The sequence below is a fragment of the Cibotium barometz genome, chromosome 36, assembly GCF_041138505.1.
Source record: "Cibotium barometz isolate CiBa-2024 chromosome 36, ASM4113850v1, whole genome shotgun sequence".
NCBI lineage: Eukaryota > Viridiplantae > Streptophyta > Polypodiopsida > Cyatheales > Cibotiaceae > Cibotium > Cibotium barometz.
This window is the reverse complement of record NC_141081.1, coordinates 31344566-31354503: the sequence shown is the minus strand read 5'-3', so window position 1 is coordinate 31354503 and position 9938 is coordinate 31344566.

Here is a 9938-nt window from a genome sequence, read left to right as displayed (position 1 = left end):
TAGGTGAGGTGGGGCGAACTGAGGGGTGGACGACTAGAATCTCTGACCCAAAAGAGATTCCATGATCACTCTGAGGTGGGGGGAGAGAGAGAGAGAGAGAGAGAGAAAGAGAGATGAGGGGGGTTGGTGTAGTGTGAGAGAGAGAGAGGGGCTATGGGCGGTGCACGAGAGAGCAAGGAGGGGGGGTCGGTGAGAAAGAGAAAACAAAATGGGTGGGGGTGTCGGTGAGGTGTGAGAGAGAAACGTTTTTCTAATGAAGATACAAATGGATATCACAAGACAACTTATACAAGGGATGGATAAAATATTAGCAACATGGAGTTATCACTATTATTAGAACACATGCATCCCCTAATTCAATGTCCAAGGTAAATTTAACTCCATATTAATTTTAATTGCATGATTGTGCTTCTCAACATAATTTTACATAAATTGTTAAGTTGTCCCATTCTCTTGTAAATTTAAGAGGGTGGTATGTGCTTCTAAAATTAATGGTATAGTACAAGGTACAGAGTCTAGTATCCTAGATTTGAAGAGACAATGCGCTTTTGAGTTCTTCCATGGTAGTTGTTTCTTGGGCAAGCTTTGGATGAGTCAAAGCGGTGTTACATGTTTAAAATGTCAAACCACAAGGCGAGGGTTTAGACTTAGTGAACCATATGCGTCAAATAAGAGACGGTGATTTAAAAAGGGCTTGGGTTTGTCACATCAGGTGTGTGCAGGGATGGACAACAATGGCTGCACATATATATGATCCAAGGTACAGTATGGTCTTATAAAAGTCCTAAAAATTGTGAACTTCTTTACAACTGTTATATGATGGCACGCAGCTTGCAAGAGCTTAAAACAATTGCTTCTTGTGAAATGAAAGAAGAAGACACATTGGCACAAGTTCTATTCTGGGAGATGATGGTGCACAAAGGCTTTCCGAAACCATATTTTTATGGCTTTATGGCCGATAAGGTGAGAGCTAATTAGAGGGCAGTAATAAGGACAGTCTATAACAATGGACCAGAGAATATATTGGAAGGTCATGAGTAGTCGTGTCTTTTTCATTGGGAACAAAGCTTGAACATCCATAGAATTTAGTATGTAGTCAGGAATTTTCAAGAAGAGCACAAGCAACTTTGTCGTCGTCAATAGCATTGTACATTGAGTGAAGAAGAGGTACTTTTGAAGTACATACACATTAGATCATGGTGGATGAATGGTAAAGTTGCTAATGGAAACTTGCAAGCCATGGATTACTAGATTAGTTAGTGACATATTGGATATCCCTATTGGAGGAAGCACCTTGTAGGGGTAAGTATTACTTTTTGGGTTTTAAAAGCACAGAGCTTGCACATTGGATTCTCAGTTATTAAGTTAATCTTTTGTTATGGGTTGTGGTTGGAGCTCACACTTTGTATTCTCATAAGTTAACTTAATCTCTTGTTATAGGATGTGGACAATGCCACCTTGTCACACATGCCAACCACCAATGTAGCTGAAACAAAACATGCAAGTTGGTTGGCAGGAGAGAGTTTAAAGGGAACCATAAATTTATATAATGCTATTATTTCAGATCTCACTAATGCCCTCTTGCAATCCACAAAGAAGCATGCGTTTATGCAAGACAAATACGATGGAGTAGGCCCTCCAATAACAAAATTAATGGAGAAGGCTAGATCATCAAAAAACTCCAACCCGTCAAACCACTGGAAGTAGATTGGTGGGGGGAAGTAATGACTGGTACACTAATGCATGTGCAACCAAACTAGTGGTTGGCACACCAATGCATGTGCAACCAAACTATATTGGTGATAACATAACACTTACTCGGCGTCGACCCATAAATATAAAACTTGAGAATGACAACTCATCACATCATTTAGAGTATATCACAGAAAACCAGCCACACAAGAAACAGGGAAGGAGGTTAAACTTTCCAACTGTTATTCCTACAGCTACACAAGGTGGTCAGCACAATGCAGAGGGATTTGCAACAATTGAAGATGAGGTGCAGGAAATTGTAAAGAATGACATATGGCAAAGAACACCTCTAAATAGCAAGGTCACCTACCAAGGATAGTTAGGTGGCGGCAAGTATAAGAAGGGTATCAAGAATTGTGGGTGAGCTGTTCCAGCTCCATCTTTCTATGGGATGAGAGAGTGGTCAGGGGGCCAAAAGCATCAGTTCATATGGTTTTGCAACAATAGCATGGATCACATATGGAGAGTATGTAATACTATCTGCTCAATCACCTACTGCTAGACCCCTAACTGTATGGCCACTTGGACGAGGTACAAACCTTACTGTGGGGATGAGATCAAGCATTGGAGGCTAGAGGATTTGTGTTGCAAAAGGGATTATACTAAGAAGGAAATGATGCAGCCCATCGGTCAATCAACAAAGTATAGAAGTGGCATATCGAATATAGAGGCTAGAGGATTTGTATTGCAAAAGGGTTTACTCCAAGAAGCAAATGATGCAGTCCATTGATCAACAAAGTATAGAAGTGGCATATCGGATATGGTGGCTAAGAGAATAGATTCAGCAATTTCAAATATATCTACTGTCTTCAAACATTTGGTCATTAAGGCCGAACAGATGAAAGTGTTTATAATTGAGACCAAGGAATCACTACTATGTAGTGAAAAATACAGAGTGACTGTGGGAAAGAATCCATTGTGCACATGTTTCAATTTTTAAATCAGAGTAGCTAGTAGACCATATTGCGCTTTGCAAACCTTTATTTTGTATATTTGTGTATTTTTGGGTTAGATGCGAACCATAATATGTGTATACATTAACACACTCTAAAAAAGGAGGACCTGATGAAAATGTTCATCAATAGGCAAACAATCTGGAAAAGGACCTCTAAGTTGATGACAATGTACTATTGTTTTAAAAATGTCCTTGCTTTTGCTAGTATAAAATGTCCTTGAGATCATGGCTCTATCAACTAACTATGAAAGTCTATATACTTTTCATTTTTTTAATGTCTTAGTAGGGACAATCGATATGGTTATAAGTCAATGGTTGGAATATCTTCAAGTATTATTTTAAGTTTTTTTTAAATGTTGATGTTAACATCTTCAATTTATATCTCACCAATTGTTGGAATAGCTTTTCTTAAATATAGCATTTATCCATGCAATTACTTTTCCTACACAAAGCACTTATCCATGCAATTACTTTTCTAACTTTAGGAAATATTCATACAAATCACTTTTTGCTTTTAGCATGTTCTATCTATATATTTGAGCCCCTAGCTCTTACTATCTAACCCACACTCTCATATCTCATTGCCTCCCTCTCTCCCTCACTATCATTATCTCCCTCCCTATTTATCCTTCTTTCCTTCTTTTTGTCTCACCAACATTCTCTACCTCACCTACCCTAATTCTCACCCCTCACCTTCTCCCTCATTCTCTGTCTTTCTCAAACTCATCATGTCTTCATCAAATGCCCCCCAACTCTACTCTCAAGGATACCCTTGAAACTATTTGTAAGGATTTATGCAAGAATTTAGGTGGAGATATGCAAGAGCATCTCAAAATTACAATAGAGACCACCATCGGCATTTGGCGGAGTTACGACTACATTGGTGAAGAAAAGGAGGAGACCCTTTGAGAGGAGTTGAATAATAGAGTAGCCAATAAAAGCACTTAGGGGTAGGAAACCCTATGTATTTATGTCATGTTGTCTTTAGGAAATAGTATCTAAGGATGTAGCCATTAAAAGACTTAGTTTTAGGAACCCTTACGTAGTTAACGTAAGGGTGTCATGTTGTCTTTAGTAAACAATATGTAAGGCTGGTATAATAACCTTTTTGGAATAAAATCTCCTTTTAACTATAATTATGATTGTTATTTGCCTTGTCAATTTTACATTGTTTGTTGTTTTTAGGAAATATTATGTGATTTAGATGTAATATCTTTCATGGAATAAAGTTATCTTTTGCCCACAATTGTCTATAATATTAACCTTTACAATTTTACATTGTTCATTTTTTATGAAATAGTATGTACGGCTGCAATAATATCTTTCCAAGAGAAAAATGACATAACGTCACATGCAAAAGAGATAAGAGAGAAATTAAGACAAGGAGAAAGAGAGAGGGAGGATGGGAGAGTGAGAGGGAGAGAGAGGGAGTGAAAGAGGAGGGTGGAAGAGTGAGAGCGAGAGGGAGAGGGAAAGGAAGGAGAGAAAGAGGGAAGATGGTGGTAGAGGGAGAAAATAATGTCAAGAGATAAGGAGAGAGAGAGAGTGAAGGAGAGCGAGGGAGTGAAAGAGGAGGATGGGAGAGTGAGAGAGAAAGGAAGGAGACAAAGAGGAAAGAGGGTGGGAGAGGGAGAAAAAAATGTCGAGAGATAAGGAAAGAGAGTGAAGGAGAGAAAGTGAGAGGGACAAGTGTTATGGCACACCCTAACCCTCCTTGAAACACATCCAAAAAGACATTACCTGGTGAACCGCAACTATCATGAGGATCTTTCCAATGGCCAAGCTTATAACCCTTGAGGTCTCCAAGCTCTACAACTCCTTGAGAAGAAATTCCACCGTCGCGCCTCCCACGAGCGTTCACACCGCCATGTTGCACTACGGGTACTCATCCCTCCTCTCACCTCACTTCACTCACACACACTCACTAGCATGCATTAGGGAGAGAGATTAGTAGGAGCAAGACTCAATATTGCACAATGGGAGAGTATGTTGTATTATGAGAATAATTCACTTATATACATGGCCATAAGTGTTCACACTCAAACTGTGGTCAGCCGGGCACTTTAGGCTCCTAAGAGGCCTAATGCTATTACAATAACTACTCTCATAATATATCCATGAAGCACATCACTTAGGACTTCATCCCTACGACACGCTCTTGAAGCGGGACTCGCCCCATAAATACTCTGTCACACCATTACGGGCGCCCGTCCAAGTTGTAGCTTTGGATACCATTGCTTCATATCTTGAATGTATGACCCTTTGATGTATCTATCATGACTCCTTGATGTAAGATAATGGCGGTAGATCTTGTTAACCCTAGAATTAGGTTAATATCCCCCCTTCAGTTGGTGATTGTAAGATCCCTGACCCCACCGCACAACGAATTCAGGGGTGCTAGCAGCGGAAGTAGCACTTCTTGCACGGGGCAGGGTCCCACACTTGGGGCCTCGCCCACAGATATCCGACGAGAGACTAATCCATCGGTTCTTCCAAAATCGAACCCAAAAGCACTTCCCTTGCCTGGAAAGCATGGGTGATTCCTCCAAGATAACTTTTCTCTAACGTAGTCAAAAGCCTTCTTAACTAATAGAACTGATCTGACCAAACCCGTAAGTCCCATAGTCAGATCAGGGAAAAGATTATACTTGGATCATAGAGACCAATGCTTTTTTCCTCATCGAGAGGCACAGCCATTGATTCTTTTTCATAGAACAATTTTTGTCTGGGATTTACTTCATCTATCGTACTATACAGAAATTGAGTCTCGATTTAGGGATCCATCAGTCCAGCCTAACCCCATCTAGTCCCATGGGTTAGCCAACCGCCCAACCACTATAGTGATGGGATCCAATTAGGAATTTTGGTTAGGTTTTGTCCCGGGTTCTAGGGAAAAGAGTTCCCAGGCTCCCTAGCCGGATATTCATGCAAACATAAAACTAGTCACACCACTTACACACCCAATATGAACTTGCCTTTTTCATAGATTCAACAATCTTTAAAACAATCATTTAATGAAACCATAGTGTTACTGATCATAATCCTCTAATTATCCAATTGAATCCTAAATTTCCAATTCCTTCCTTCATTGGTGTACCTATGGCATCATTGGCAACCAGAATGCTCACCACCTGTTTACTCAGGAGCCTTTTCAATAGTTCCTAGCTCATAGTACCCGGCAATATAATCACATAAAAATATCCAGATGGAATCTCCATTGAAGATCAGTAAGATCAACCAACAGATCCATATAAAAGAGCCATGGACTCATCCGTTGAGGACCAGCAAGGTCAATCAACCAGATCCATGCCCGAATTCAGAAAACAACTCTTACTCGTTATTCTAATATCTTCCCCGACGTACTCGTGGGTATCTTCGGCGACCCAGAGACCGAGCACCGTATGGTCAGCACCCTCTAGGATCCTTTGCAGGTCACCTAGCGCTTCACTCATAGGCCGCTTCCTTGGTCCCTCATCCACTATATCGGAAGCTCACCATTTAATCAAACCGAGGTTGGTCAAGACCTCTCGGCCGACCTTACTTCACGCGAGATGTCCTCTGATGACTCTCCGTCAGCAGTTGCAACTTTAACAGATAGGTCTCCACACGACCTCATTCACAAGACGGTCAAAATGCTTCCCTAGCATTCTTGACATAAAACAGTCATTTAAAAATAGATTTCACAAACAATTACAGTTCTAACAATATTTCTATCTTTTCTCATTACTCCGCATCCTTTCACATTAGACCCCATCTTTTTTTCATCTTACCACAATTTTATTTTCATCATCGATCCCTATCACATCACATCATTCCTACATCAAATCACATCCAATCGCATCATCCACACATCAATCCACATCATCCATACATCCATCCACATCAATCCACATCATTCAAACATCCATGCACATCCATCCACATCCACATGTCAATCCACATCATTCAAACATCCATGCACATCAATCCACATTATCCACATATCAATCCACCTTAGCCATACATTCATCCACATCATCCACATTCATCCACATCATCCACATCAATCCACATCATTCACTCATCATACACACACCAATCCACCTCATCCACATTATCCACACATCCATCCATATCTTCTTTTCACAATTTTAGAAAATTTTGCCATAACCTCCTTTGTATGGCTGACCATTTTTTAATTTTTTATTCTCAGCCAAAGAATAGTGAGCTATAAGCTTACTAAATATATAATAGCTATTGAAGATCATTGGGAAAGTGTTAATACGTGAGATAGTTTAATCCATGATGTGGCTTAAATCATGAAAGTGTAGGTTCTTAAGCCATGAAACTGTGAACTCGTGCGAGACCTGAACTCGTGAGATTGCACGTTTTTTGGCCGTGAAGGGATATTCCATGAAATTGCGTAATCCCATGAGATTGTAGGTTTTTTTTACCGTAAAGGAACATTTTGTGAAATGGCCTAAACCCGTGAAAGTTAATCCTGTGAAATGGTGTTTCCATGAAAGTGCAGGCTGTGAAATGGAATTCCGTGAAAAGGAATTCCGTGAGAGGTAATTCTGTGAGATGGAATTCCATGAAGGGTAATTGCATGAGATGGAATTTTGTGAAGGGTAATTTCGTGAGATGGAATTCTGTGAAATGCAATTCTGTGAGATGGAATCTCGTGAAATTGCAGGTTTTGATCCCATGAAGTTGCAGATTTTCTCCTCAATGGTTTTTTATTTTAATTGATTTTATAGGTCAGTTAGGACATGACTATTTTTCACATCTAGAGGGGTGACAAGAGCATTGTTATTTTGTTCTTGAGATGCGCTCATAAGTCTCCATTGCAGACGTGGGTATTGATTCTTCAATTTGTTGCTCAAATGTTGTCAAGGCAGTAGGTAAGACTGTTGCTTGTTTGCTTGAACACACAAGCTCTTGTGTAGGTGCTGAATGCACGAGAGTGGTTGAGTGATTTGCTTGTTGTGGCTTGGGCCTCCATTCTTGTCGAACTTTAGATGAAGTTGTTGGGGTTGAAGTCGATGGTGAGGCTTTCTTTACATTGTTCAATTTTGGCAACCATATGATGGGATTACCATCATAGTATCCTTGTTGTTGAAGTAAATGCACAGGCAACCATCTTTAATGAACATTATAAACATGTGGCACATGTACTTGGTGTTGAGGTTTCCTTCTTTGTTTAAGCTTAGGGGGCTTTGTGATGCGCTTGGGAATCCAAGCTTTATTAGTACTTTGGTAGTACCCTTGTGCTTGCAGTAATCCTTTTGGTACCCACACTTACTGACTTGGTGGAGTTCTTTGAGAAACTCGCATAGGCTTTTGTGGACGATGTTGTGTACTTTTCTTTTTCTTTGGCCTCTGAGTGCTACATTGAGGAAGAGGCTTTGACTATCGAGGCACCCAAATTTGATTGGCACCTTTGTAGTAGCCTTGGGTTACAAGTAGTTGCTTTTCCACTCACCTTTTGATACCATTAAGATACCTTGATCTTAGCGGTCTTGGTGGAGTTTTCTTTTTAGTTGATGTGGAAGGTTTGGGGCTTTCCTTCACATTGGATGGCATTGAGGCTATAGGTTTAAGACTCATGGGCATTGTGGACAATGATGACGCTAGAGTCTCTTGTGGAGTGGCTGTTGTTGTTGTTGTTGATGAGGCGTTCGAGCATGTAGTTGTCTCCTTTGGTGAGGTTTGTCGATAAAGAGGCATAGGCTCCGGGGCTTTTCCTTTGAGTTCCTTTTTACAGATAGATGGTTGCATTGTGGAAACTTCATCAGGAATAGCTATTGAGTGCAAGGTATTGGCATCTAACTTTGTTGGTGAGGAAGGGGTTGAAGGAGTAGATGCTTTATCGGAGTCGGTCATTGACGCAGATGGTAGGTCATTGTGTAGAGGGGATTTTGTGGAAGAGGCTTGTAACCTTTTGCGTTAAGCATCATAAAAATCCATTAAAATTGGATCCTCTTCCTTGCAATATGGTATTGTCAACTTTTTATCATTGACCACATCATGATGACTCTATCGCTAACAAATCATAGTGGTGCTTGGGCAGCAATAGTCCATTTATGCCCCAAGATTAAATCTGCTTCCAACACATACTCAACCACAAAAAACTTGCAAGTAAGGGGGTTAGTTTCAATATACATTGTATGTTCAAAGATGGCATGTTCAAGTCTTGCGTAAAGCAAATTCTTTCATCAGGATGTGCCGTGAGTGTTGGTTGACCTAACAAATCCCATAGCTTGAGGGTCATGAGATTGTGTTCTCGTGTTGGATAAAGTTGTGCTTGAGCTACGGTGATTTTATTTGAAATTTCCAATCCAACCAAAATCCTAGGAAACTTTTCAGTAAGATATGTTGGAAGTTCCAACTCCTCTATGGTCTCGTTCTCCTGTTTTTAAAGCAATTGTACAATGTCTGCAAGAGTGTTCAAGGCGACTATTTGCATGGATTCATTTATTGAATACAACGATTCACCTATCCAAGTTTCACCATGACATCATACTCAAGGAAATCTAGGGTAACATGGAATGTAAATTCCATATCACCACCGATTGTTTGAGTAGTGTAGCTAAAGTAACCTGAAACTTCAATGTTTTGTCCATTGGCTCCTCTTGCAAAACTATTGTCTGTAAGGATGAGTTTAGGTTGTCCCAATGACACCCAAACTTCTATTTTCATGATGTTATAACTAGCTCGAGGGATAATCAATGCGCATTTACGCTTAACATCATTGCATGTAGGGAAATCCAACCATACCATGATAGATTCTTCCAAAGGAATCATGGATGTTTCAATTTTTGTTTCAGCTTCAGATCTCATTTTTGTTTCATATTCCCATACACTTTCATCCTCTATTTGGCTCTCTTAGCTTTTTCAAGAGTACCCAATGTGTACACTGGCACACTTGGCCCTCTGACAATTATTAATGAGGTCTATTTGGAAACTTGCGAATCCTCATAGTCCTGTTCTATGGAGTTTTTTATGTCTTGGCATAACTCATGTGAGCCCTCAAAGGTGCAAGTTCTGATGTTATAGTAGCTTCACCATGAGATAAGAGCATTCCTCCAAATGAGGTTTTGAGAGACTGTTTTAATCTTGTAAGGGAATTATCAAATTCCTCACATGCTTTCTCAAGGGTATAACGTGTGCAATCTGTCTCAAATGACTCTTCTGTAGGGAGTATGTCTTCCTCTTGAAAGGGAAAGTGATACTCCTCTAGGCTGTGTAT